Source organism: Neophocaena asiaeorientalis, unplaced genomic scaffold, assembly GCF_003031525.2.
Source record: "Neophocaena asiaeorientalis asiaeorientalis breed wild unplaced genomic scaffold, Neophocaena_asiaeorientalis_V1.1 scaffold256, whole genome shotgun sequence".
Lineage (NCBI taxonomy): Eukaryota > Metazoa > Chordata > Mammalia > Artiodactyla > Phocoenidae > Neophocaena > Neophocaena asiaeorientalis.
The window spans coordinates 2,018,865-2,044,249 of NW_020185324.1; the positions used below are offsets into that span (position 1 = coordinate 2,018,865).

At 42.3% G+C, this 25,385-nt stretch overlaps 1 non-coding gene and 1 pseudogene across 1 annotated transcript; one reads left to right on the forward strand and one right to left on the reverse strand.

Annotated features, from left to right (window-relative positions):
- LOC112392508 (transcription initiation factor IIA subunit 2 pseudogene) overlaps positions 1-25,385 on the forward strand; it is a 125,509-nt pseudogene that overhangs the window by 161 nt on the left and 99,963 nt on the right.
- Positions 7,973-8,075, reverse strand: LOC112392557 (U6 spliceosomal RNA). The gene has a single exon (XR_003001710.1). It is a non-coding gene; the product is annotated as a U6 spliceosomal RNA (small nuclear RNA).

Sequence of the window (25,385 nt, forward strand, 5' to 3'; positions counted from 1 at the left end):
GAAAAGAAAGGGAAGAATCAATGATGACTCCCAAGTGTTTTCACCTGAGCAGTTCTTAAGATGGAAAAGACTGTAGGAAAGAGCAAGTCTGCAGGATTCAGGAGTGTGGTGTGGGCATGCTAAGGGTGAGATCAGGTGGAAGTATCAAGAGTCGGCAGTTGGACATGCAAGTGGGTGATCTGGAGTTCAGGGGAGAGATCTGTGATGGGGATATTAATTTAATTAAATTAAGTGAATGGTATTTAAAGCCTGAGGTTGGTTGAGATCACCTTGGGAGTGAATGTAGATGGAAAAGAGAAGAGGCCCAAGGCAGGTATATGGGGGAGGGGAAGACTTGAAAAGGGGACTGAGAAGGAGTGATCTAATTGATTGGACCAACTTATGTCGTATGGCCATGCCTTGATCTGGGTTGGGAGCAGTCTTGCCTAGTTGACAGAGTCACCAAATAGACAGTCTCACCAAGACTGCAAGCAGTGGTGGAGGTGGTTCCCCAAATTCATTATCAGAAGAAGGAAAGGACTCTCTGCAAACATAAACAACATGTGGCCACATACTCCCCTTCCCAGAATTTATTAGATATGCATTTAGCTCTTTTCACAAAAGCACGTAATAGAAGTAAGTTGTGTCCTGAGTACTAAGGCACACTCGTCTGGATTATACGAAGTTGCTAGATACTTGTGCTAATCCATGCTATTTCATTTCTTAATAGAAATTCAAGAATCCTCATTATCCCTTGAGCTATTGAAACTGTGGATTTTGTTGCTAAATTGGATACTAGAATATAAAACCTTTAAGGCAAGGATTGTGTCCTATTTGTCTCTGTGTCCCTAACACCAAACATAGAGCTTGACATAGTTTAGGTAAAATATATATTTTACCATAAATCAATGTATGAATCATTTGGGACTGCTGATGCCTTTTATTTTCTTTGTTATTGGGCAGTGTATTTATCAGAGCTCTTTGTTTTCAAGAGAGAAGCCCAGCTAAAACTGTCTTGAGCAAGAAAGGAAATTTATTGGTTCTTAGGATTAGAATGTGGCAGTGACTTCAGGCATGGCTGGATCCAGGTGTCAAACAATGTTATTGTGTATTTCTCTCACTTTTGACAGTGCTTCCTTCTGCAAGGGCACCATTTTCACATAGCATCTCCCCCACCCTCACCCTGTGGTAGCAAGATAGCCACCCTCAGATCCAGAGTTACATTTTACCAGCTTAGCAACCCCTGTGGAAAGGGATCATCTCTTTCTTAATTGTTCTTGAAGTTCTCAGATGTGGGTCACACGACTGTCACTGAATTAATCACTGTAGCCAGGGTGATGGAGTCTTCTCATTGACGAGGCCTGGTCAAATGTTCACCTTGAGTGCTAGGACCAAATTTTATGCACTAAGACGTGATCCCCCCAGGAGAAACTGAGGTACTAATAGCACAAGAAAAGGAATGAATATTGAGTGGGTAGAAGTAATACATAGCCACTGCAAGTATGAAGAATATCATAGGAATACTTGGAGGAAGCAGATTCTTTGACACTTCTATGGTATGTGTCTGTACAGAATCTGCCACATATGGTTGTCTAACCATGGGTTGGAATGAGTTGGCAAATTGCAAGCGGTTGTGCTTGAATTTCATAAACCACAGAACCAGTAGGATGCTGCTGATAGACTGTTTCCTGTCTCTCTCTGCACCTTGGGCCTGGGAGAGCAGCTCCAGGCATTGCCTGCCCCTCTGAAGGTTCGTAAGGCAGAGGCCACCTGGAGCCGTGCCCGGAGGACACCCTGTTAAATACAGAGATGAAGTTATCATGGGCTTGGCGAATTCTCTTCTTGCTGTTTTATGATAATACCCTCAGCCAAGGAGATGATCCAAGGTGTGGTGCTTCAGAACAATGAAGCCTCTTAGTGGAACACCACAGACCTTGGAAAAAAGAACTTTGATACCCCTTGGGGAAAGTTGCTGTAATTTTGAAGGTGTTTCACTCGGGAAAGGAGCCTGTGATTTGTGAAGCAGGACTAATCTGCTCATGGGAAGCTGCAGCATGAAATGAGACAAGGTGTGATAACCTGTCAAGTTCCAAAGAGAGATGATTTAGGGGGAGATAGCGGCTTGAAAACGTGAGGATGGGTGTTACTAACTTAATCCATATGATGCCTTCAAAACAAAAAGTATATTAGGGGAGAACGGCATGAAGCAGACATTATTCATTGTCTCCAGGTGATATTTCTCCCGTGAGTTTACAAGCAAGTGTTGGCATGCTGTGTGCAGACATTTGTACAATAGATTAGAGAGCCCAGATCACCACAGATGAAAAGTGGGGGGAGTGGGGGGGACACCTTTGACTCTTTCCCTTCCCCCTCTAATTTATCTATCTCATTTATTCCAGACAAGAGCTCCTTTGCTTTGTGAAAACTAGAGACATCTGTGGTTACACAACCTGAGTCGAGGATAATCAAAGCTCACGCTGCCAGGTGTGAACAGATTGCTAGTTGGGTCAGGAAGGTGGCGCTTTTCCTCCTTCCCCTCATCTCGGGCACCATCCACAATCATTAGGAGGTGTTTTCCAGGAGCGGATGGGGAAGAAGTATCCCTATTCTGGTGGGAGAAGCAGATGCCAGCTGGACCAGGATGACTGATGCAACCTGGCAATACGCTTCCACTTTTGTAAGACAGTTCCACAGACTTCCCTTGCTAATCTTGGGGCTCAGAGTGATGCTGTGGAGGGGGAGCATGGACGTTTGAATGGTTCCATATTTGGGTAGTGTTCCAGCTGTAACAACTCACTTTTGCTAGGATGTTCATGTACATCCCCTCGACTGGGGAAAGGCTTTCCAAATCTAGGTAACAGATTCTCAGAATGGTCTTTTGCTCCTGGGAAGAAGGGACTATAAGAAGCCTCTAGTTAGAAAGAAATGACGATGAGGTTCTGTGGTGACTCCCATATGATTTTTGTTTTGAATTTGAAATTTTATTTATTTTTAGCTAATTTAAACTTAAAAACTGATAGGCACATACATCACTGGAGAACTTTTAAGTATGTTTGGAACAACTTGAGTATGTGAACCTACTTTTTTGTTTTTTAAATAGACTTTTTTTAGAGTAGTTTTAGGTTCATAGCAAAATTGAACAGACGGTACAGAGATTTCCCATATAAACTCTGATTTTGCACATGTACACCTCTCCCACCATCAATATCTCCCATTAGAGTTGTACCTTTGTTACATTTGATGAATCTGCATTGATGCATCACCACTCAAAGTCCATAGTTTACATCAGGCTTCAGCCTTGGTGTTGTATATTCCATGGGCTTTAACAAATGTATAATAACTGCATCCACCATTATAGTGTCGTACGGAATAGTTTCACTGCCCTCAAAATCTTCTGTGTTCTGCCTATTCATCCTTTCCCCTGCCTCGACCCCTGGTAACCACTGATCTTTGTACCGTCTCCTTAGTTTTGCCTTTTCCAGAATGTCATATAGTAGGAATCAGAGTATGCAGCCTTTTCAGGTTGGCTTCTTTCATTTAGTAAGGTGCATTTAAGATTCTTCCGTATTTTTTTTCATGGCTTGATAGCTCATTTCTTTTTAGTACTGGATAATATTCCACTGTCTGGATGTACCATTTCCATATGATTTTGAAATGGTTGGTTTACTGCTTGTGGACAAGGGATGTGACAAAGAGTTGGACAGATCTGGAGGACTTGCGTGTGTCAGGAGCAGATAGGCTCTTCTGCTCGCTGACGTTGGAATGTCACTTGTTGCAGGGGTTTAGTAGGCATGGAGAACTTCTTCTGCCTTTTCACCTTTAATTTTTTTTTTCCTCTAGTTTTATTGAGATAAATTGACATATAGCCCTGTATAAGTTTAAGGTGTACAGCATAATGATTTGACTTACATGCATCATGAAATGATGAGCACAAGTTTAGTGAACATCCACCGTCTCATATAGATACGAAATTAAAGAAAAAATGTTTTCCTTGTGATGAGAACTCAGGATTTACTCTCTTAACAGCTTTCATATACAACATCAAACACAGATCCTTATGGATCCAAATTCCACATTCTTTTCCTCTTCCAACCACTTGCTATCTTGACTCCTCACGTGGTAGCAAAGAAGTCCAGTCAAAAATTAAAGGTGATTGGGCTTCCCTGGTGGCGCGGTGGTTGAGAGTCCGCCTGCCGATGCAGGGGACGCAGGTTCGTGCCCTGGTCCAGGAGGATCCCACATGCCGCGGAGCGGCTGGGCCCGTGAGCCATGGCCGCTGAGCCTGCGCGTCCGGAGCCTGTGCTCCGCAACGGGAGAGGCCACAACAGTGAGAGGCCCGCGTACCGCAAAACAAACAAACAAACAAAAAACAAAAAAAATTAAAAGTGATTAAAGAGGAAAAGAATGTGGAATTTGGATCTATGAGGCTCTGTGTTTGGGTCCTGGTTCTGCCACTTATGAACCATGGGATCTTGAGGAAACCATTTTATCTCTGCCTCTGAGCTGTGGTTTTTCCATCTGTAAATAGGAGACAGGGATCCCAGCTCAAAGGACACTTGTGAGAATTAAATAGCGCATGTGATACTGTTTCATAAACTATGTAACACCTTTTCAAATGTTCATTTAGTAATTGTTCCAAATGAAGGGACTGAGTCCCTGGTATTCTTGTTCTTGTTTCCTTCCCCTGTTTGCCCCAACTTTCCCTGTGGTGGGGAACTACAGAACCAGTTATTGCATCTTCATACACGGAAGGGCGTTTTTTGCTGAGCACAGTCTATCTCAGGGGCCAGATCTGCTCTTTAACTCATGAATGAACCTTCCCTCACCTTCAAATCCCCCACCAACCCCCAAAGTCACACTCCGAACACTGGAAGTCTCACAGGCTGACTTAAATGGGCACTGCTCCAAACTTGATCTTGACCACCCCAAATTATCCAAACGGCTTGAAACTCAAAATTCCCTGCTAATCAGTCCACAGTTGATTTCTAGACCATGTCATTAATTAAAAATATTTTCCTCTGAGTTCTTCTAGAAGTAGTACAAGTTTTGGGTGAATTTGAGGAAGTTGTTTATAAAGACCCTCAGGAATGGAAACCTTCCACATTTCTCTGGTTAAGGTCCCAGGCAGCTCAGGTTCAACCATAGCACTTATACTTAGAGGTTTGATGTACCCATTACTTACCCCTGATGGAGGCAGTTCGTGCCTTGGGAAAATACTCACCTTTTCTCTAAGCCGTTCCACTGAAAATGCAATGCAGAAAGTCAGTGTCAAGTTGGAGGAGGAGCTCTCAGATCACCTCTCAGGTCACAGAGTTTGCTTGTGAATTCTGATTTCTGACTCGCTCAGGAGTGTAGATCTGGCCTCTCCAGGATAAGGTAAGCTCCATGCGGCTAGGGGACATTATCTTATGCTACCGTTGTGTCCCTTACCACTTGTGGCACAATGGTTGGTATAATTTGACCTGGAGAGGTACGAAAGTGGCCCAGGGACTTCAGGAAGGGGGAACGGTTCTATAGATATTCAGTAGTGCAGAAGAGGTGATCATTTAGGCAGAATGTATGTAGATTTCAGGACCATTGAACCAGCATGAAGGAATGGATATCAAAACTGGCTTTGAAGTTTTGCAGTGGGTCTGGGGGGAGGAAAGAAGCCCAGCAAAGAGGAGGTTGAGGTTTACAATCTCTAGAGAAATAAATTTCTTTGACCCCTTAGCATGTGCTTCAAATCCTTTCTTGGAAGCAGAAGTGGATATAAATGGTGAAAGAGTAAATATTTTAAGAAAAAATTGGAAGCTCCCAGAAGGAGGCATTTCTAAAATATATTCATAAAAATATTGGATCTTTGGGTTTTAGTTGGATATCTCAAAGGATAGAGGTTTTGTGATTAAATCTACCAGAGTAAATCAAGTTAATGTATGCTAGTGTCCATCTCCAAAGGGATTTCTATAGTGTGTATCGTTTCTCAAAATTATTTAATCATGGACCCCTCTTAGTGCAGAACACTTACTATCAAGTCTTTCAAAGACTATGGATCAGGAAATGCTGCTCTAAGGTAAGCTAGGCCACTTGGGGATTCCTAAAAAGAATGCCTTTTAGAATATCTTTCCAATTTCACCTTCGTTTTTGAGTGCTTATTAAATGTTAGGCACTGCTCTAAGCATGTGGTATATATTATTCCATTTTTTCCTCAAAACAAACCAATTAGGTGAGTATACTTAATATGTTTTAAAGATGAGAAAACTAAGGTTCAGAGAAGCGACATAACTGGAAATTACTGACCTTGTACCTGAACCCAGTCGTTCTGTTTCAGAACCCATGCTACTAATCACTATGATCTATGACCATAGCAAAACCAAAATAGAACAAAACAAAGCAAAATTCTCCAATACTTTATTCTGTTCTATGATGGTTTCAGGGGTGGTAAACTGGTTATTCCATTTTTCTTGGCACAATATTTAAAAATAACTGGAATTTGAATACCTTCGAGCAGTGCATGAACTTATGTGTTGTGCACTGGACTCTCTATTCTGTATTGTTTAATCTCAATCTGATGCAGAAAATTAATCACCTGCCTATAGGCATTCGGGTTTTCACCTGTTGTCACAACTCACTGTGGCTGGTTCAGAAGGGAAAAGAGTGTAGCCTGGGAATATTGGAACTAAATTACTTTCATGTTTTTAGGAGGCAAAAGAAATCTGGGACCTCCTCAATGTCACCAAAGCAACAGCAAAGAAAGTGGTAGAGTCTCTCTAGTGGACCGTCTCATGGTAGCTTCCACTTAATGTAGGAATTCTTCTTTAAAACATTTTTAAAAAAATTATTTAATTAGACATTTTATTGGGCTATAGTAGATTTACCATGTTGTATAGGAATTCTTTCTAAAACATTCTGGAGGTAGACATTTCATGTCTGCTCCAACACTTTTAATGACAGGGGAATTACTACTTATAATACTGACTTAATACGCATATTAAATTGGGATCTTTTGCGTCCCTTGCCTAAAACTTGCACCTTAGTGCTTCTGCCCAATGGAGGAAAATAGAAAAAAATCGGTGTCTTTGCTAGAATGTCCCTTCTATTGGATCGTCCTCTGAACATACTGATTCCTTCCATGGTTTTTCTTTCCTTTTTTTTTTTTTTAACATCTTTATTGGAGTATAATTGCTTTACAGTGGTGTGTTAGTTTGTGCTTTACAACAAACTGTATCAGCTATACATATACATATATCCCCATATCTCCTCCCTCTTGCGTCTTCCTCCCACCCTCCCTATCCCACCCCTCTAGGTGGTCACAAATCATCGAGCTGTGCTATGTGGCTGCTTCCCACTAGCTATCTATTTTACATTTGGTAGTGTATATAAGTCCATACCACTCTTGTACTTTGTCCTAGCTTCCCCTTCCTCTTCCCCGTGTCCTCAAGTCCATTCTCTGTCCATGTCTTTATTCCTGTCCTGCCCCTAGGTTCTTCAGAACCATATTTTTAAAATCTATATATATGTGTTAGCATATGGTATTTGTTTTTCTCTTTCTGACTTACTTCACTCTGTATGACAGTCTCTAGGTCCATCCACCTCACTACAAATAACTCAATTTCGTTTGTTTTTTTGGCTGAGTAATATTCCATTGTATATATGTGCCACATCTTTATCCATTCATCTGACTATGGACACTTAGGTTGCTTCCATGTCCTGGCTATTGTAAATAGTGCTGCAATGAATATTGTGGTACGTGACTCTTTGAATTATGGTTTTCTCAGGATATCTGCCCAGTAGTGGGATTGCTGGGTCATAGGGTAGTTCTATTTTTAGTGTTTTTTTTTTTAACTTCTTTATTGGAATATAATTGCTTTACAATGGTGTGTTAGTTTCTGCTTTATAACAAAGTGAGTCAGTTATACATATACATATGTCCCCATATCTTTCCCCTCTTGCATCTCCCTCCCTCTCACCCTCCCTATCCCACCCCTCTAGGTGGGCACAAAGCACCGAGCTGATAAATACGGAATGCTTTACGAATTTGCTTGTCATCCTTGTTCAGGGGCCATGCTAATCTTCTCTGTATCATTCTAACTTTAGTATATGTGCTGCTAAAGCAAGCCCCACGGTTTTTCCTTCGTAATCAATTCTATATCCCTTCCTTAGCTTTATCCCACTTCTGGGGATGATCAATATCTTGACCAGGTGATACACAGAATTTGAGCAGGACATCCAGAGTTGCGTGCATCACTCAGGATGTGCCCTGGTTGGTGGAGGCTGTCCTGGGACCTATATTCATGATCTGGGCACCATCCTGTTCATGACACAGGCCCAGTTTGCCTTGTCTTGGCTTTTTCAAGTGGCTGTGTTCCTCAACTGGTTCACTTAAATTTATGGTCAATCAATGGCCAAGATCGGTTTCATACAAAGCCAAGCTATGTGTTTTGATTCAGGAAAATTGTCCAGACTATATCATAGTTAATTTAGAAATGGATGTGTTGACTGAGTCCTATACACTGGGTTCTCTGTGAAATGCAATAATATTAAACTTGTGTAATCATGAGAATGGTGCTTGAACAGTGATTTGGGTTGGGGTGGTATAGACTGACAGGTGGGTCTTGTTGGTGAGGGGATTGGTGGAGGTGATATTGTGTAGAACAAAGGTGGGAGTATGGAAAGGTAGGATGGGGCCAGCTATAGGGGGCCTTGATATCAAAACAGAGGAATCTCACCTCAAGATTGTAGGTGTAGAGGGAGGTAGGAAATGGCAGAAGCGCTGCTGAAGGTGTGGTATTCGGAATAGAGGGTCTAGATGCTGGAGGCAGGGAGCACAGCTCCAAGGCAGTTGGAATAAGAAAGTGATGATCAGCTACCTTGAAGAACCATTTTGGAGGAGAAAAAACAAGACTTACTGCATGGAGGTAAGGAAGAAGGGTTAGATAAATGACTGTAGTTTCACACAGGGTTGATGTAGATATGGTGGTTCCATGGTGAGAACTGAAGAAATGTTTGGGTGAAAGAGGACGGTTTTGTTTGGGACCGTTCTTGGGTGGTTGTGTGGGTTTGGGGGCAGCATGATGTGGCCCAGTAAACCTTCTGGAGATACAAGCTGGGGAAACAGCCAATGGGCAAAACTTGTGAATGTGTTCGTCTTCTTAGTACGTGCCCTTGGTACCTGCCCCGTTCTGAGTGAACAGATAGGTGTGTACCTGGTGCAGAGGTTAAGGGCAGTCCAACCCCGCTCTGCCATTTGCTAGCTGTTTGACTTGGGCAGTCAGTGTAACCTCCCTGAGCCTCAGGATAGTTACCTATAAAAGGAGGAATAATAATGCCAACTTCACAAAGATGTTAGGAGGATTAAATAAAACCGGGTACGGTTTTCTTTACAAGGAAGCGTACAGTGGCATGTAGGGCTCCACACATCACAGATGCTGTTATTGCTGGTGCTGGTATCACTACTGTCGACCCACCGGTGGGCTGGGGATTCTCAGGAGATGGTGTTTAGGGACTGAGACCGTTCTGAGTGTGGGGATCTGGCTGAGAAACTTGTCGTCACTCGGGAGCTGCTGAGCAGAGAGAAAAGCATTCACCCCTTTCTGAAAGCCTGGTTGGAGAAAAATACCCACTCACCAGGGGTGTATTTTTTCAGCCTCTGGAGCCCCCAGCGCCACCTACCTCCCCATCTCCCACTAACAGGCTAGCTTTATACAGCTGTCATACACACCTACAGTCCTGTCCAAGTCCTTACCAGCTTTCCCTTCCCCCAGCAACTACCTCTGAGCCCTAACACCCGAGGATGGCAATGAACTCAGGTGGCAATGACCATAAGCAGAGGCGGCCAAAGCACACAGCACTAGGATCTTCCCCTGATGCTCCAGGTCCCGCACAGACGTGGGCTTGAAACAGCTCTCCCATGACCAGTCTCAGGTGCATTTCAGGTGCTTGTAGGTCACTTGGCATTTGCTGCAAGACCACAATGGAAATAACAGCACAGCTATTTCTTTTCTTTTTTTTTTTTAGTCCTTTTAAAAAAAATTTTTATTGGAGTACGGTTGATTTACAATGTTGTGTTAGTTTCAAGTGTACAGCAAAGTGAGTTAGTTATACACATACATATATATCCACTCTTGTAAAGATTCTTTTCCCATATAGGTCATTACAGAGTACTGGTAGAGTTCCCTGTGCTATATAGTAGGTTCTTATTAGTTATATATTTTGTATATAGTAGTGTGTATATGTCAATCCCAGTCTCCCAGTTTATCCCTTCCCTTCTTCCCCTCTGGTCAGCAGAGCTATTTCACGTGCTGCAGTGTCAGAAAATGCTGCATGCACACAGGCCAGGGCTGGGTAGGCCTGTGTGTGGTAACATAAGCGAGGGCAGCCAAGCCTACCTGCGCTCAGAGAATGCTGGGAAACATGAATGGGGACTCTTGGCAGCTTTGGGACGAGCTGGACTCCTTAGCACAGGGCTTGGGAAGCTGTTTGTGCTTCGGTGGATTAGTTTTTTCCTAGTGAAGTAAGACATGACACGTCTGATGGCGAACACCCTAGAACTGTGAGAAAGATTTCTCTCTTATGTTAACTTTCATGCCAACTTCTTGGGGAACGACACCTGCCTGATCCATCTGCTACCTGGTCCTCATTTGTGTGTGCGGCTCTTCAATGGAAGGGCAGAGCATCTAAATTCCCCTCCTCTGGACAAAGAACTCAGGCTAGAAGGGCTCTGGGCTGTATATCGGCACTCAGCAAATCCCTACCTCTTTGGTCATCCTGACATTCTCGTTTGGCCACCAATGAGTGTAGCCTTTTGTGTGCTGAGGTTCGATTGTGGGTACTGTTTTGAAAGACAGATTTGCATAGGTAAACATCTTAGAAATATTTTTCTGAAAGCAACTGTCAAGGAGAAATGTGCAAGCCCGAAGGCAGAAGGAAGCTGGAGGAGGGTGTGGGAGAAGAGGTGAGGGTGGAGGACCACAACATGTGCTTTTCAGCTGCCGCAGAGCAGCCCCACGCCTGTGGGAGGGAAGCTCTGCAGGTTGCAGTGCGCTCTGAGAGATTTATGCCCTGCAGGCTGAACACATATCGGAGACTCTCCACGGCACAAGTTTGAAAAGGTGATTATGGGTCTGACATGAAGGAATATTTTATATGAAGTTGCTGGAAGATAGCTGGGTACTAAGCAGTAATCACCTTGACGCTTTAGAAAGGGTTCCAATTTGTTTCCCATCGGCTTCTTGGCAGTTGGGATTTGTATGCCACTTAACATCCAATCTTGGGCATCCCACATGCCACCACCACGCTAAGCAGAGGGGCTCCCCTTGAAGAAAAATGCACTACAGTTTGGAGATAAGTCTCAGTAGCTTTAAAAATGTACATAGACTTGGCATCTATAATTCTACCTCTTGGAATATTTTAAAGAAGAAAAATCAGAAAAAGGATGTCCATTGAGAACAAACATGTTCAAAGATGTTTATTGTAGTGCGATTTAAAGAAAATAGATATCCTTCCAGAATTAAATGCCATGCAAGTGTGTGTGTCTACATGTTTTAACAGAGAAAAGTTGGAAACACCCTAAATATGCCAAAGTACAGGATTTGATGTTTTCAAAAGTATAGAGTGTTGTGTATTACTGAGTCTGAAAAAATAAGTGTAGCATAGTATATATATGTTATAATTCTGTTTTTATAAAATGCAAGTTTACTTATATATTTGTATGGGAATGAATTCTGTCAATACAAGGACATATATAAACATGTAAAGATGGTTGTCTCTGGGTGGTGAGGTTATGGCCGACTTTGCTTTTTAAAATATTATCCTGTCTATTTTCTGTAATAAACATAGATTATTTATGTTGAAAAAAGCAGGGAGTGCTGCCTTAGTGAGTGACTCTCTTGTTTACTTTGGCTGTTGACATCTGGGCTTCCCCTGAAAGGTTTGTGGTCGTGTGACCTTCACAAGGTGTCGAGAAGAGCCAGTTCTGTGGTTGTCCTCTGGTGTCCAGCATGCAGCCTCTTGCAACTGAATGGAGCTGCTGAAAGTATGCCTAGGCTGCAAAGAAGATGACAGGCAGCACCTTAAATTCTATTCAGTGCCAAGGAAAGGAGGTTGCGATTTGTATGCCACTTAACATCCAATCCTGGGTATCCCACATGCCACCACACCAAGCAGAGGGGCTTCCCTTGAAGAAAAATGCACTAGTTTGGGGATAAGTCTCAGTAGTTTTAAAAACGTGCTTATAGACTTGGCATCCATAATTCTACCTCTTGGAATATTTTAAAGAAAAAAAAAATCAGAAAAAGGATGTTCATTGAAAAATTGGCATCTTTCATCAGTTGAGCTCGGGCTACCGTATTGGACTTGTGGGGAGAACAGGATCTCTTTACCCCTGTTGTAAATGATTGTGTCTGTACTTGGGGCTATGTGTTGGTGCAGCAGGAGGCTGCATTCTTTTGTATCAGTCTCTTGTGTTTTTCATTAAAATTGTATGATTTATTTAGATGTTTCATCAGCATCGTGAGTCTTTGCCTCTGAATCTGAGTCAAGGAATGAGAAGCTTTTTGGAATCTGGTGTTTGTGCTTTGTTATCCCAATCAACTGAAATTTTTGCCCTGAAATTTTTGGTGTAACGATTCATATATTGGGCTTCCCTGGTGGCATGGTGGTTAAGAATCCACCTGCTGATGCGGGGGACACAGGTTTCAGCCCTGGTCCAGGAAGATCCCACATGCCGCGGAGCAACTAAACCCCTGCGCCACAACTACTGAGCCTGTGCTCTAGAGCCCGCGAACCACAACTACTGAGCCCATGTGCCAAAACTACTGAAGCCCGCGTGCCTAGAGCCCGTGCTCTGCAGCACGAGAAGCCACTGCAATGAGAAGCCCCCGCGCCGCAACAAAGATTAGTCCCCGCTCGCCGCAACTAGAGAAAGCCCACGCGCAGCAATGAAGACCCAACGCAGCCAAAAATAAAAAATAAATAAAAAAATTTAAAAATATATTATAAAAAATAAAGATTCATATATTGAACTATCTTATTATTGCAGGAGCTGACAGAAAACCCTGTCCTGATTTCTTCCCTCTGTGTTCTTCTCTGTCAAGGTGGGGTAGGAAGGGCATAGTTTTTAATACACCTGGCCTCCAAAATGGCCCTAATTTTGAGTAATCTTTTCACATTCCACACTACTACCCTACTATTAGGGAAACGACGTTTGAGCAGCAAGAAGTGTTCTAAGGCTACCTGCAAGACAAAAAGAAACTCCCCTCACTTACATTGGTTTTCTTTTTATCATGCACGTCATCCTGGAGACAGATCAATTGAGCTCTTTCTAAGCAAAGGACCTAATGCTCATCTTGCACAAAGGAAAACTGAAGCCCCAAGTATCAGATCTCAGTTCCTGTGCCAGAAGACAAGGAAGCAATGAGTGTGTGCAACATCTGCATTAAAACTGGGATTTCTTTTGCTATTGTTGGCATTGCATGGATGAGATGTGTTTCTGGAAGCAGATATTTGAGCAGCTTTCACTTTTTCAGTTTCAGGAGTACACTGAAGACCCTGGGAAAGGTTGTATAAGGGGAAATAACATTTGCTTGGATCTGCCCATGTGCTAGGTGCTTTAAATCCATGTTTAATTGCAGGGTTAAAATGACACTCATCATTCTGCTCCTAAAGTCTACCATGGACTACATAGGAAAACCAAAGTGACATTACATCTCCAGAGCTAACAGTTTATTTTTCTTAATCTATTTTTTAAAAAGGAGGAATCTTTCTCTTGGAGTAAATAAGATAATGAGTCTGATCAGAAATCCATATTTTAGCTTTGCTCAATTCAGTTAACCCTGAAAATTACTGGATAGGGTCGTGGGCTTAGATGGAGACCATTTCATTGAATCCTATACTTTTACAAATGAGAACACTGAGATCAGAAGGATTAAGGGACTTGTCAGGATCACACAGAGTTATAGAGCAGATCCTGAAATTCCAGGATGTTGATCTCCCACTACTGAATGATGCCATCTGGGAGCAGTTTTCTATTTAGTTGGTTATCTACTTTCTGATAAGAAATGGTGTAGGGAGCAAATCTTCCCGCCTGGATACAAAAGAAAGGACAGGAAGAGCTGTGCTTTCTGTTTTCTGGTAACTCTACAACCATGAATCTATATTCTGGTTTCCTATATTAAGTTCATATCCATGTTGAATCTTGAATAAGCGATGATAAAATGGAAACTCACCACACAGGGCCCAGGAAAGCATTTGTTGCACCCCAAGTCCTTTGAAAGTTCCCAAGCGAGGAGAGACAGGGGCTACAGGAAGGTGACTCATCTACCCCCTGAAGAGTTAACAGAGGAATCGACAAACCCTTGTGGTCAGTGACACCAGAAGTTGTTGATGGACATGAGCCATCTCTGGGCAAAGAGAATGACACTCCACAAGGGTCTTATATTCCAATTCTTTTTCTAGGCCTTGGAGTAAATTGCAAGTTAAACTTCACAAATGACAATGTGGTATTAATGTATAGATAAAAATGTTAATGTATAGAAAAAGGTATAGATTTCTTTTTTTCTGCCATGACTTACACTTCCTGTTCTGTTGTGAATTAATGTATACATTCTATTTTTTACTGTTGAGTTGTCAAAATTTCCACCATCCCCACCCCCTTGGTAGAGTCTTTAGATGGTGGATGATGGCAGATATGGTACACTTGTCTTGGCCAAGTGGCTCACAGACTAAATATCTCTCAGCCCCATACTTATCTCAGGGCAGCTCACCTTTTTCACACTGTTGTTTATAAAAGCTGTGTTGGAAAAGAAAAATACTTCACATTTATGTAAAATGTACTTTTACAGCTATTGTTCAGCTCAATCATCAACTTTTTATACTAGTCATATTTTAACTTGAAAGCTGAGGAAACTGAGAACTGGAGAAGTGATAGGACTTTACCAAGGGCATATGACTAGCAGTTAGAATTGGGACCCAAACCCAGAACTTGGATTCCATTTTAAATGGTTTTCCTACCATGTGAGAGTTGATGTTGATCTTGTGATGAAGAAATGCTGAGTAGAGTAGCTTATTAAGACAAGGAAAAGGCATCAGGCATCATCCAATAGGTTCTACTAGAATAGAGGGTGTATTTCATAATATTTTTTTAAGGGTGGGTGGTACTGTGTACCTTTTAGAGATGAGGAAACAGACTTTTAGAGGTAAAGTAACTGCCATGTAATATATAAGCTAGAACAACAGGGATTTGAACACACTGATTTGAATTTGATAACTCACTGAGTATCTCTAATGTAACCTACATGAGTATCTCTACAATGCTATAAATGAATGAATGCATACATGCATGCCACAGTAATCCCCCTTGGTGCCCCAAAATCATGAAGTAGATTTATCGGTTTAATGGAGTGATAGTTCTACTAGTCATTAAAAGATAGACCTTTTTGCCAGTGTTAGACACCTTTTAAATTGAATTGACAGTGTCAAAGATTTGGGAGTCTTCGTGTATATATTTAGGTAGACTTCACAAGTAAGATGTAAATTATATGCAAATGAATGAGGGCTTAAGCCCCTCATTTTTGGTTATGATGTTTTACAATGGATGGAATAGAACGTGGGAGAGATGGTTGAAAATTTAATTGATTCTAAATTAAATTTTGCGCTGCATTAGTGACTAATAGCTTTGAAATGCCTCTTCTGAGGAGTCCTACTTCCTCATTCAGTGGTGACTGCTCCCCACTAATCTTCATTTTACAGATGGCTTTCCTATCCCTACCCCTAAAGGCTTAGGTATATTTTCTCCAGCAATTAGCATTATATACAAGCCCTGATGCGTCTTAAAAAACATGTTAAATGTGAGATTATCTCCCTCTGGAGATGGACTTAAAAAATTTTTGGCAGTCTGGTTACCCTGTGAGAAACAGCAATGATCCCTGTTAGGGTGACCTGAACATTTTCTTTTCAAAGGACCAGAAACAGTGAGAAGGACAGAAAAGAGGGAAAGATAAGAGCAGGAAGATGAAGAATGGGGCCAAGTGGGGAAAAGGTGGAGGAGAGATGGAAAGAGAGGAAGGTGGAGAAGGGGAAAGAGATGGAATGGGGGAAAGAGAAATAGACAGATGTAGACAGTGGAGAATGAGAAAGGGGGAGAGAGAGATGGGAATGAGAGAGAGAGGAGGAAAGAAAGCAGGAAGGCAGGACTTCAACCCCTCCTGGGCCCAGCCAGCAGGGAGCTGGCAAGAAAGAATTTGAAGCCAGAGGGACATATTATCCAGAACCAGGAGATGAATCTAATTGTAAGCAGACCCTTCCCACACCCTTCAGATGAGTGATGGACTCCTGGCATGTGACCTGGCTTGGCAATCTCCACCCCCTGTCCGGGCTGCCATAAGGAGATACGTAATGTCTAGAGTGATGGGAAAGTCATGCCTGCAGATGGTACAGATGGAGCTGCCTCATAAAATGACTCACTGTGAATCCTCACTGAAATCTCTGCTATAAAATGATAATGGAAAAAGCACAAGAAAGGCTAAACGAGCTTGAAAGAAATTTGTTCCAGCTTGTGTAGCTCCCTTCAAATTTTGAAAGGAGGAGACAAAAAGACCTATTAGTAAAATGCCAAGAAGATAATGTATCTTCTCTCCTGGCTATAACCCTTCCTCACCCCCACCTCCTTTATGACATCAGTATGTAAATGAAAGCGGCAAGAGAGAAAGAGGAAGTGTTGTGGAGGAAGATGTAAGAATTATTTATTAAGCAGGAGGGCTGATGTTCTGGAGGGGGAGGGCTGGGAGGCTGGGAAGAAAGGGGGTGGTGTTTTGGAGAGCAAAGAGGCAGACCTTCAGGGAGCAGGAGAAGTGGTGTTTTGCTTCTAGTCTGGGGTAGATGTTGCCGGAGTGGAGTGGGTCTCCCAGAGAGTGAGGTCAGACACTGGATGAGGGAGGCATTTAGCAGTTAGTCATGAAGAACTCTGTAGCAAGAAGAGGAAGTTTTTAACTCCAAAGAACTTGGCATTCCAAGGATAATTATCATTGGCTATTTCAAAGTCACCCAAGACCATGATGCTTCTACATATGATGCCAAATATAGCTCAGTTTTATGGATAAGGAATCTGCCAGAATTTGAGTGTTTTTAATGGAAGGCTAATTATTCAATGGGAGGTCTTCTGGCTTTCATCTCCTTATGTCCGCTGACAGAGCTGGTACAGCAATGGATTACAATGAGGAGGTGCTAGCTGGAGCAGAGTCATGGGATGGAAGGGCAGATATGAGGGCAGCCTAGACCCTGAGTAACATTTGGAAGCTGGTAGTAAGGGTGGAGCTGGGCTTCAATACAGGGGGAAGACCCCAGAGCGAGGTACATCCGCCATCCTGATGGTGAGTGCAAGGTGGGTCAGAATCAGGGTGTGCATGAATGGTATGCATTGGGATAGTCACAGGTCAGAAATGGTCCAGCTAGATAGTGAAGTCATGGGTGTCTTGCTTGTATAGTTGTAGCGTGCAGAGCCTAATGCCTGTGTTTTATTGTGTGGTTGGGACGCTTGGTGGGATGCAGAGGCAAGGAATGCCTTGTGCACCAGGCAGAGTTGGCCTAGATAGGGGGTGGAGAATATGGCATATGGAATGGGGTGGCGGGAAGGATATGATGGAAGATATAAGTTGGGGAGCCTGCAAGAAATAGAATCCAGTTCAGACGGCTCAAGACACTATGATGAAGGGACAACTTACGAAGGTGTGGACAGGGATAAGTGAGCCAACAAAGCATGGTGAAGTATTCAGGGACTAGCGACAGCTGGGAGCTGTTACCATCCTATACCTGAAGGAGCAAGGGTGGGGGCAGTTGTTTCTGCAGCCCAGTGAGAGTGGAAGCTGTGCTGTAGGGGCAGCCGGACCAGTGTTGTGATCACAGAGAACGATAGCCACTGCTAGGCAGATTGGGGAGGGTGTCTTAGTCTGTTCAAGTTGTTATAACAAAATACCACAGGCTTAGTGGCTTATAAGCAACAGAAATATATTTTTCAGTTTTGGAAGTCTAAGATCAGGGTGCCAGCTTGGTAGTTGAGGGCCTTCTTCTGGGTTGCAGACTTCTTCCTGTGTGTGTCCTCACAGGGTGGAAGGGCTAGGGAGCTCACTGGGGGTCTCTTTTAAAGGAGCAGTAGTCCCATTCATGAGGGTTCCACTGTAATAAGCAGAGGCCCCACCTCCTAATACCATCGCGTTGGACATGAGGATTTCAAATGTGAATTTCGAGGAATGCCAACATTCAGACCGTAGCAGGGGGAGTGTAGAAGAAATACCCTGACCTCTTGTCCTTCTCTCTCATCTCTTCTTGGCGCTTCCCATTGGTGAAACCCAATCTGAAGATAGAAGTGAGGGAATCCATGAGGTCAGGCTCCTGGGGCACAGAGCCAGGCATTCATTGAAGGGTGGAGCATAGCTGGAGTTGAGGAGAAAACAGAGACTGACCCGCATATATGCAAACCTAGCCAGATGGCAGTTGTTCATGGCCAGGTAACTTGTCTATTTGTGTCTGGGCCTAGTCACAGGCAGCCAGATCCAGCCCACAGGGAGAAGGTGACTCCAAACTACGGGCCCACACTGTGATGGGCACGGCTCTAGTGCTGCTGGGCAACACGAGTGCTAAACAGGGAAACTGAGGCAGGAACCTTACCCCCTGGAGAGCTTCAATATGAGAGACGGGGAAGGTTGTTTTTCAGAAAGAGGCTTGCTAGTTACCTTGGCTGTATACAACTGATTTAGTTCTTGGTTGCATCAGATGGGAGTGGAAACAAGGGTATGGATGTCTTTGTCTCCAACCTGATGAGCTCAAGAATTGGGCTGGGTCTGGGACCTGCCAAAGTTTCAGTTGTTGGAGTTACTGTGGGATATGCGGGGAAAGCCTTGGTGATAGGGATGGGTGATTTGAGTGCTAGTGGACTTCTTAACACACAGAGGATACAGAAGCCTTGGGGGAAAGGCTAAGAGGGACCAAGAGCCTAGAGAGTTAGTTTCCAGGAGCTGAAAGGTCCATGTGCAGCAGGAAACAGGCCAAGGCAGCATCCATACCAGGAAGGGCCTTGTAGACAAGTTGAATCTCCTTCACCCCAGAGCTCTTTTGGTTTGGTTGTAGTAAGGGCCAGTCTCCATGTCATGCGCCTGGGACCTGTGGAAGGGAGCAGGAATGGGGAAGAACTTGCTGAGGAGCATATGGTAGAGGTGGAAGAAGTGTTCGTTTTATGGGGAGAGATCTTGATAGTCTCTAGTTTTCAGCCTTGCAGGTTCTTGGAAAACATCTCCTAATATATCTTCCTTGAATGAGGCTTACAGTTCAAGACGGCACCTTTCTACCTCATGTTAAATTAAAGCCTTGGTCTGAGTTCATTTCTACATTAACTGAGGAAATAATTAATTGATTCTATTATGCATATATGGGATAGATTTTTTTTTTTTTTTTTTGCAGTACGCGGGCCTCTCACTGTTGTGGCCTCTCCCGCTGCGGAGCACAGGCTCCGGCTGCGCAAGCTCAGTGGCCATGGCTCACGGGCCCAGCCGCTCCGCGGCATGTGGGATCTTCCCAGACCGGGGCACGAACCCGTGTCCCCTGCATCGGCAGGTGGACTCTCAACCACTGCGCCACCAGGGAAGCCCATATGGGATAGATTTTATTTCATATGTTCATAAATAATACTAAAATGTTTTTTTTTAATTATTTACTTAATTATTTCTTGGCTGTGCCACACAGCTTGCAGGATGCTAGTTCCCTGACCAGGGATCAAACCCGGGCCCCGTACAGTGGGAGTATGAAGTCCTAACTACTGGACCGCCAGCGAATTCCCTAAAACTTTTTTTTTTTAATTGAAGTATAGTTGATTTACAATGTTGTGTTAGTTTCAGTTGTACAGCAAAGTGATTCAGTTATACATTCACTTATATATACATACATATATATCCACACACATATACTTTTTTCAGATTCTTTACCATTATAGGTTATTACAAGATATTGAATACAGTTCCCTATGCTATACAGTAGGTCCTTATTGTTTACCTGTTTTACATATAGTAGTGTGTACCCATCAAATTCCTAACTTATCCCTCCCCGCCTTTCCCCCTTTGGTAACTGTAAGGTTGTTCTCTATGTCTGAGAGTCTGTTTCTGTTTTGTAAATAAGCTCATTTGTGCCATACTTTAGATTCCACATATAAGTGATATATAATATTTGTCTTTCTCTATCTGACTTACTTCACTTACTGTGATAATCTCTAGGTCCATCCACGTTGCTGCAGATGGCATCATTTCATTCTTTTATATGGCTGAGTAATACTTCATTGTATATATGTACCACATCTTCTTTATCCATTCATCTGTCAACGGACATTTAGGTTGCTTTCATGTCTTGGCTTTTGCAAATAGTGCTACTGTGAACATTGAGGTGCATGTATCTTTTTGAATTAGAGTTTTCGTCTTTTCCGGATATATGCCCAGGAGTGGGATTGCTGGGTCATATGGTAACTCTTAAAATGGATTTTTAAAGAAGTATAGAATATACCTTTAATTAATCCCTATAATCTTCTTCTGGGATAGTCACAAAAAATATGATGGTCGATTATTTTCTAGTTATGCCATAGGGCACATTCTGGTATTTTGAATCACGGTTGTTTCTGTCTTGAAAGAATCCTGTACTGTTATTTTTTTCACTCTCCCTGTGGATCAGGAGTGGGTCATCTTTGGGCTGCTGCCTTCCTTGGACATGGGAGCTGTTCCTCAGGTTCCCTCTCTGATTTCTCAACACCCATGGTCAGTGTTTCAGGCATGGTGACTTCCATTAAAAGTTAATAATTTTGTATCAATTACATTTATAGCTTTAGATAGAGTCAAAGTTGGAAAATTTAGAATTGCCAGAATGAGTAAAAACAGCTCCGTAAATCTGCCCTTTCCATCTTCAGGGATGTTACAGATGCTCCCAATGTTAATTCCTGGTAAACGTGGGTACAGTTGGAAAGATGGGTACCGCACATCCCTTCAGGGAGCAGCTTCAGAGGACAGGGCTACCCCTCTAAATGCATCCGCCTCTCAGCCTCATGCACATCCCGCTTCTGGTATTTGCATCTTTGAACCATTTCATCCTAGGATTTTTTGCCTTGTGCTGATATTTTGTGGCAGCTTGAAGATGGTGGAACCAAATGTCTCAGGCACCTTACAAAACAGGTGATACTTAAAAACAGTTATAAGCTGGTTTTAAATGAGGAATATAATTAATAACTTACTAAAAGTCTTTGAAGAATTATCCAAAAGTCAAGTATCTACGGTAGTTTCTGAAATGACTTCCAGATTTAAGTGATTGTGTCAGCTGTATTGGTGAAAATTCAGATGAGGGGCCCTTATTCTGTATTTTACTATACTTCTTGAATTCACTGTATCCAGAATTAGGTCTTACTTTTGCTTCCAAAACTAGTTTATACTAAATTTTGGATCTTACTCTGTCGCTAACTATATCTCTGACTAATCTAAGCCAGAGCTGTACCCTATGAGCACCTGAGCAGTAGAAAATATCCTGCCTTACCTTAAAGGGATGGGTCCCACAGGGGCACCGGTTCGTACATATACAGAAGATGTCAGATCACACATGACCATGTGACTGGGTGTCCTGGAATAGTTCCAGTGTTAATGGTCTGTACTGTCATCCCTGTAAGTCAAGTGGGAGTGTAGATTCCATGTCTCCAATCTTAATTTAGAAAATAGTTCATGCTTCTTTTCTGATCTTCTGGATTCCCCTAGCTGAGCTGGTTCTCCTCTCCCAGGATGCTTGCCGACCCGTCTGATCTGGTCTGGTACTGGCTTCATGCTGAAACTTCCTACGGCCCTTCAGACCCTTGAATTCCATTTTGTTCCCTGGATTCTGCCATTAGCTTTCAGGGAGGGGGTTGTTGTCTTGATTTTGGATAGGAGTAAATAACTTTGGCGTTGTTAAGACTATTGTCCTAGAAAGGATAAAACCTTTTCTCAGAGATCTCCTTTCAGTTTCCCTGGGGTATTTCTGGGAAGCACCCATTTTAGCCCAGGCATGGAGGAAATCCTGGGAGTCCTTTAAAACTTTCCCTGCTTTTTTCCCTGCACATGGCTGGTTTACAGAGGCATGTGAGCCCCTGGATATGCCCTCCTTTTCTCCTGCTTCGGAGAGCGAATATGATCACATGATTACCTCTCCTGATTTTCCTCCTGATGAGGCTGAAGGACAGTAACCTTCCTTTTATAGGTTTGTGACTTGTAGACTAAATATGCCTTTCTTTCCTTTGATTCATTCATATGTAATTCTAAATGTTTGGAGTGGGCGGTATTATATTAAAGCAGTCCTGCTGGAAGATTTACTTGTGGCCTCTTTTTCCATTAAAACTTTATTTAGTACTTTTGTAATACCTTTGTTTTTCTGCTTATAAAAGTAATATAGAAAAGTATAAATTACTTCCTTAGACTGAGTCCTACAAGTACAAATACTAGTTTTATGTAGAATATAGTTTAAAGACCCTTAATATACATATTGTGAAATTATGTTTCAAAAAGCTTGTACCAGTTTACCTTGCTGCTAATTAAGTGAATATATTGTTATTGGAATTTATTATTACTAATAAAACCTTTGCTAACTTGATAGGTGAAAATATCTTATTTTTACTGCATTTATTTAATTACTAGTGAGCTTAATAAAAAATGCATAAGCAAACAAATGCATATTTTTCAGTCTTATGTACCCACTTCCAAGGTACAGAAATGTAACATTTTGAGTGCTAAAGTATATTTATCTTGTTTTCTTTTTTTTTTTTCTTTTTTGTGGTACGCGGGCCTCTCACTGTTGTGGCCTCTCCCGTTGTGGAGCACAGGCTCCAGATGCGCAGGCTCAGTGGCCATGGCTCACGGGCCCAGCTGTTCCACGGCATGTGGGATCTTCCCGGACCGGGGCACGAACCCATGTCCCCTGCATCGGCAGGCGGACTCTCAACCACAGTGCCACCAGGGAAGCCCTATCTTGTTTTCTGTTTTACTTTTCTTCTTTAGAGAGTTCTTCTCCTTCCAAAGTTCATCTATATTTTTTCTAGATTTTAAGAATGGTTTGATTTAAAAACAAATTTGTCACTTGACCTGCATGACATTTACTTTAATGCATGTGTATGAGGTGAGAATTTAAATATGTTTTTTCTAATCTAGAAACAATAAATGCTGGACAGGGTGTGGAGAAAGAGTGAAGTGTACAGAGTGCAGTAAGTCAGAAAGTGAAAAACAAATACCATATGCTAACACATATATGGAATCTAAGAGAAAAAATATAAAAGGTCATGAAGAACCTAGGCATAAGACGGGAATAAAGACAGAGACCTACTAGAGAATGGACTTGAGGATATGGGGAGGGGGAAGGGTAAGCTGTGACAGAGTGAGAGAGTGGCGTGGACGTATATACACTACCAAATGTAAAATAGGTAGCTAGTGGGAAGCAGCTGCATAGCACAAGGAGATCAGCTTGGTGCTTTGTGACCAGCTAGAGGGGTGGGACAGGGAGGGTGGGAGGGAGGGAGATGCAAGAGGGAAGAGATATGGGGACATATGTATATGTATAACTGATTCACTTTGTTATAAAGCAGAAACTAACACACCATTGTAAAGCAGTTATACTCCAATAAAGATGTTAAAGAATAAATAAATAAATAAATATGTTTTTCTTTAAATCAGTAAGCAATTAAAAATTTTTTCTTTTTATGGTACACGGGCCTCTCACTGTTGCGGCCTCTCCCGTTGCGGAGCACAGGCTCCGGACGCGCAGGCTCAGCGGCCATGGCTGATGGGCCCAGCCGCTCCGCGGCATGTGGGATCTTCCCGGACCGGGACACGAACCCGTGTCCTCTGCATGGGCAGGCGGACTCTCAAAGACTGCGCTACCAGGGAAGCCCAGTAAGCAATTTTTGAGTACCTTAGTTGTAAATAACAGAATGCACTCTAGCTAGCTTAAGCAGATGTGGAATATTCTGAGGAGTTTAGGTGGCTTACAGAATTTCTGGGCTCAGGGCTAACTTCTGGTAATAACACCCAGAGCGGTGCCACAGGACTGGCCAGGTGAGGTATCTACTAGCTGCCTCTGCTGCCACCTGTACCAGCAAAACTGAGGTCAGGCCATGCTTAGAGCTGGTTTCCCCACTCACTTTTGAGGAAAAGCCTCGTGTGGCTGCACTTGATTGAGGAAGCAATTTTTCTGGAAAGTATTTTGGGAAGGCAGTCCTGAATGTGGGAAGTGATCAAAATATAGGGAGAATGTATACCGGATTGGGTGACCCCAAGTGACTAAACCAGGTGTCTCCACGTTTCACCACTGATTAGTGTTGAAACCTTCATCACATATTAAACTTGCATTTAAAAAAAAAGTATAGACTAGTAGGATCAGTTTCTGGTGTGTGTGTATTCAGTTTTATCTGATTATTTTTATATTCTTGTGCTCTTGCCATAATTATTTTTTGCTGTGTTATATTTTAACTACTATGGTGTATATTGCACTTCTTTTTCAGTTCTTAGTTATTGCCTATTTTTTTCTTCCAGATGAACTTTAACGTGATTTTATTAACTTACAAAAATAAATTAAACTGATATTTTGGTTAGAATTGCATTAAACCTTCACATTAACTTGGCCACTTTTAACCTTGTTAGAATATTCATTCTTTCCCTCCAATTATGTGGTATAAATTTTCATCTAGTCAAAAAATTTTAACTTTCCTCAAGAAAGTTTTGTAGTTTTCTTTATAAGGGTATTCCTATTTCTCAATAAAGTTATTCTGAAGTGTATACTATTATAAATATAGATTGATTCAGTTTTCCTTTTATTTTCTGTGTCTTTTTCTGCTAGGCAGGAAAGCTATTAAAATTTGCATATATATTTTGTGTTAGACACTTAAAAATCATATTAATTCTAAGAAAATTTCAGTTAATTTTGTTGAGCTTTCTAAGAATACATCGATGTATGCAAATAACAGTAGTTTTGGAACCTAAGTCAAGCAACTAAAAGAAGAGACATGAAAAATGATTTATATATAACTAATTCAATAAGCTAGGTGTAAAAATACCCCGAAAGGGGAGATGGTTCTAATATCGTAATAATGCTTGAGTTCCCTCTGTACAGATATTCTAAGTAACATGTGTACAGATGGTGATTTATAGCATCCAGATATGCTCTGTAAAGTAAGCCACATGCCTGCCTTGGTTTCCCTGTCAGTCTATACCACATACCCAGACACACATGGTGTTTTCTCCCCAAATGTAAGCACTTAAGATTTTGGGTAGCAACACATTAATTCAAGCAGATTGATGCCTCCAGAAGTTTCTGTAGCCTCACCTCTCCATTGGTCCACTGGGGGAGAGGTTTCATAAATGAAAACAGGCCAGGGCTCATTTGGTTCACTCTTC